Genomic DNA, 5249 nt, shown 5'->3' on the forward strand with positions numbered 1-5249 from the left:
CTACAACTCGCGAGTGACAGGAAATCACTCGGCTTTTACCGTTTTCCTGTTTAAGCAAAGCATCTACTCGGTTCAACAGCTAGTGATCAGATCAAGGGATCTAAGTCATGCATCTAGGGTTCCAAACAACTACTATACATAAATGCACAAGCATGATAAAGAAGGCATGCGCAAGTTTTGTAAAACACAGGGGATTCATGAATCCGGGGCTTGCCTTCGAACAAGGGGGAGGGAAGCTGCTGTTCTGCTTGGATGGCGTCAGCTTCTGGAGGCGGGAGCTCAGCTACACCTTCGTCCTCTAGCGCCGGGTGCAGCTCGTAGAAGCCGTCGGCGAGATGCAGCTCTACACGAATGCAATGCATTGGTTAGCATTTAGACGGTTATTTCAACAGCAATACTTCCAAGTTTGAGCCCAGAAACTTGCGGCAAGTTACGGGAGGGTGGGGAGGTTCCCTTGAGTTGGTGGAGATCAAGATATAAGGGTCGGATGGGAAGGAACTTATGATCAGACCCTTAATCTAGAGGAATAGATCTGCTAGGGGTCCTCAGACTTAACGCTGAAAAGTCCCCAAGTTTTACACATACACCCTCGATTCAAGGAAAAAGATACAGCTGAGCCCTCGGGTGAGGCGGAGAAAGGTCAGCGGAACAGACAGGGTCAGGCGAGACGGAACCGGGGTCGGGCGGATAGGAGGGGTCGGGCGAGATGGACAAAGGGTTGGTAGCTTACCTTCGTCTTACGGATGAGGCTTGGGGTTGGGAAAGAGCAGAGTCGGGCGGAGAGACTAAGGCTTGGGCAACAGCAATGATGCCCGGTGGTGCTCTAGCGGCGGCGGTGCTTCTTGTGAACCACAAGCATGCGTTGGCGCAGCGCGGAGGAGCAAGAGGCTGGGCGGATTGAGAGAGCGGTGTGGAGCGAAGAGGAGAGTTCTTTAAAACTTAGGCGGTGGCGCTGTGAGCACGAACAGGGAGCAAAGCGGGAGGGCAGCGATGGCGAAGGGGAAACTCTGGCGGGGCTCCGGCATTCCCTTTTATAGCTGCGCGGAAGAGAGAAGGTTGGAGCGGCGCAAGGACCGGGGAAGAAACGATGGAGTGCGCTGCCGGGGCGGCGATTGAGCGACGAGGGCGGTGGAGCAGGACTTCGGGGATTACACTGGCGGTCATTGGGCACCGATGACAGGGCAGCGCAGGCGCGGTTTTGCCGGTGGTTGATATTTGGCGGAGGCAGGCGTCGTCGTGCAGTGGATCTGATCGAAGTGACCGGGGAAACGGCGTTAGAAATGAGGACGCATAGGTGTGAAGACAGGCGGCTGCTGTCGCGCGGGTGAGCGTGGAGCAACAGATTGTCGGGGGTGGAGCTCTGACAGGGCGGGGAAAGGAGCTGTCGCTTCCGCGGTCTGGGTTGGCGGAGGAGGAATCGTCGCGTAGCGTGGACTGGGGCGGCGCGACTGTGGAGGGGCGACAGAAAAGACGGGCGGCATCGGGCTCTGCAGCTGGGATCTAGCGATGTGATGATAGGCGCGGGCGGCGAGGTACTGCAGAAAGGGTAGCAGAGGAGCTTCCGCTGCGATTGGGGAAGGGGGCACGAGAATCCATCCGGTCGTGGCCGGCGACGAGGCGGAGCGGCGGGTGTCGGAGAAGTTGAGCCACGCGGCAAGGGAACTCTGAAGCGGGCATGCAACTCAAGTGCGCCTGTCGCGGGAGATCTGGGAGAAAGATCTCGTGGGTCCACCAGTCAGTCTCGGTGGTCCACGGCTCAGATCGAAGGGAGGCGTTGTGGGAGGACTCAGAAAGATCCGGCGGGTGGGTTGGGGTCGGCGGGGTCGGATCTCCAGGGTCGGAACCGGGGCTGGAGGGTGAGTGCTTAAACTCGGGAAAGCTGGGATGGGGATCAGGGACTCGGATCAAGATTAACATGAAGGATTTTAGCCGAGGTCGTTATAGCCTACCCCCCTTAAAAAGAATCTCGCCCCAAGATTCGGATGTAGAAGTAACCGGTGGGGGTGTGTAGTCCTTACCTCCTTGGATGAGGAGGAAACCTGGAAAAAGTTTGTTCAAGTACTCTTCTGTTTCCCACGTTGCTTCATCCTCCGTGTGGTTTCTCCAAAGGATCTTGTACATTTTGACCACTTGGCGTCGGGTGCGCCTCTCCTTCTGGTCAAGGACCTTGGCCGGGTATTCTGCATAGGTTAGGTCAGGCTCGATCTGAAGCTGCTCTTGTTCTAAGATCTCGGTTGAGACTTGGACACATTTCTTACACATGGAAAACATCATGTATGGCCGAGAGTTGTTCTAGGAGTTGGATCCAATAGGCAACTGGTCCACAAATCTCCACAATCTCATATGGGCCAATGTAACGGGGAGCCAATTTTCCTTTTATTCCAAACCGTTGTACTCCTTTTGTCGGGGAGACCCGAAGATACACATGATCACCAATGTCGAATTGTAGGGGCCTTCTTCTTCTGTCGGAGTAACTCTTCTGTCGGGATTGGGCAGCCTTGAGATTTGCTTGAATTACCTTCACTTGCTCTTCGGCCTCTACCACTAAGTCAGGACCATAAGTTTGTCTCTCTCCAGCTTGGGACCAATTCAATGGTGTTCGGCATCTTCACCCATACAATGCCTCAAACGGTGCCATCTTCAAGCTGGTTTGGTAGCTATTGTTGTAGGAGAACTCTGCCAATGGCAAGCACTTGTCCCAATTCTTATCATAGTGGATGACACAAGCTCTTAACATGTCTTCAAGGATCTGATTTACCCTTTCGGTTTGACCGTCGGTTTGAGGATGATAGGTTGAGCTACGGATGAGTTTGGTGCCCATGGATGCTTGTAGTTGTTCCCAAAAGCGTGCTACAAACTGAACTCCTCGATCAAAGATGATGGTCTTAGGCACACCGTGTAAGGAAACTATGCGGTCAAGATATAACTCCGCATACTGCTTGACTGTGTGGGTGGTGTGGACAGGAAGGAAGTGGGCGGTTTTGGTCAGACGGTCCACTATAACCCAAATGGAATCATGTCGCTGCGATGTAAGGGGTAGTCCAACTATGAAATCCATGCTGATATCTTCCCATTTCCAAGAGGGAATAGGTAGGGGCTGTAGGGTACCTGCTACCTTTAGATGACTGGCCTTGACGCGTTGGCAGGTGTCACACTATGAAACATATCGGGCAATTTTCGGCTTCATTCCACTCCACCAGAAGGTTTGACGGAGATCATGGTACATCTTATTGCTGCCTTGGTGGATTGAGAACTTGGAGAGATGAGCTTCATCTAGGATCTGCTTCCTCAATCTGGGGTCGGCTGGTACAACCAGTCGGCTTCCATAATACACTTTTCCAGTTTCATCCTGTCGAAACTGCTTATACCCTTCATCTTTCAAGGAAATCTTCCTTGTGATCCGCCTTACTTCTTCATCACCTACTTGTGCTGACCTTATTTGGTCTTCCAACACAGACTCAAGGGTGATGTGGCCGAGGGTTCCATGGGAAACAATTTCCAAACTAAGTTTTCCCATCTCATGACACAAAGTCTCGGTGAAGGTTGTTGCCGACAAGCAATTGCAACAGTTCTTGCGGCTAAGAGCATCGGCCACCACATTGGCCTTGCCGGGTTGATAGTGTACTTCAAAATCATAGTCCTTTATCAACTCTAACCATCTTCTTTGGCGCATGTTGAGGTCGGCTTGGGTGAAGATGTACTTGAGGCTCTTGTGATCGGTGTAGATGTTGCAGCAGGTGCCCATCAGATAATGTCTCCATATCTTTAAGGCATGGATCACTGCTGCCAACTCAAGATCATGGGTCGGGTAGTTCAGCTCATGAGGTCGTAATGCCCATGAGGCATAGGCAATGACTCGGTTGTCTTGCATAAGAACACACCACGGTCTAGTGCCAGAGGCGTCACAGTACACGTCAAACCGCCTAGAGGGGTCGGGTTGGGCCAAAACTGGGGCTGAGGTCAGTAAGCGCTTTAAGGTCTTGAAGGCTTCTTCACACTTGTCATTCCACACGAATCTGACCTCTTTCTTCAGCAACTCAGTCATCGGCTTAGCTATCTTAGAGAAGTCCGGTATGAAATGTTGATAGTAGCCTGCTAGTCCAAGGAAACTTCGGATCTGGTGCACTGAGGCGGGAGGCTTCCAGTCCATGACTTCCTGTACCTTACTGGGGTCGACGGCTATGCCATTCCTAGAGATAGTGTGTCCCAAGAACTTGGCACTATCTAACCAAAATTCGCACTTGGAGAACTTGGCATAGAGCTGGTGATCTCTCAGCCGTTGGAGAACCACATGAAGATGATCGGCATGTTCTTCTTCGTTCTTCGAGTACACCAGGATATCATCAATAAACACCACTAAAAACTTGTCCAACTCGGGCATGAACACCGAGTTCATGAGATACATGAAGTATGCGGGTGCATTGGTGAGTCCAAAAGACATGACCAGGTACTCGTAGAGTCCATATCTTGTGGAGAAGGCAGTCTTAGGGATGTCACATGGTCGGATCTTGATCTGGTGATAACCTGAACAAAGATCGATCTTGGAGAACACTCTAGCTCCAGCTAACTGATCAAACAAGACATCAATGTGGGGGAGTGGGTACTTGTTTTTGATAGTCACCGCATTGAGAGGTCGGTAGTCTACACACATGCGTAGACTGCCGTCCTTCTTCTTCACAAATAGGGCTGGGCAACCCCAGGGTGATGCACTGGGTCGGATGAAACCTTTTTCCAACAGATCATGCAACTGGGTCTTCAACTCAGCCAGCTCGGCTGGTGGCATCTGATAGGGTCTTTTGGAGATAGGGGCGGTGCCGGGGATCAACTCTATGGCAAACTCCACATCTCTATCAGGCGGCATGCCGGGCAAGTCCTCTGGGAACACATCCAGGTACTCACAGACAACAGGGAGGCTTTCTAGCCGGGCTTGCGATAGAGGGTACGCACAGGGAAGTGCGGACTTAGGGTGTTTCAAGGACAGGGTAGAACTGCCATGAAAGGGTGAGTTGATGTGGAGGGTTCGGGCAGCTGGGTCTAGAACCACTTGGTGTCTGGTCATCCAATCCATCCCAAGGATGATATCTATTCCTTCCAGGTCAAGGATGATAAGATTTTCCTTAAAAAGGTTTTGGCCTTGCTGGATAGGCACATTGACACTTATCCTATCAGATGTGATTATTCCACCCGGGGTGGATATTCTAAAAGATCCTCTTGTTTGGCATTCCTGTAACCCACACTTGTCACGGGTC

Source organism: Setaria italica, chromosome IV (genome assembly GCF_000263155.2).
Source record: "Setaria italica strain Yugu1 chromosome IV, Setaria_italica_v2.0, whole genome shotgun sequence".
NCBI classification, from domain to species: Eukaryota; Viridiplantae; Streptophyta; class Magnoliopsida; order Poales; family Poaceae; genus Setaria; species Setaria italica.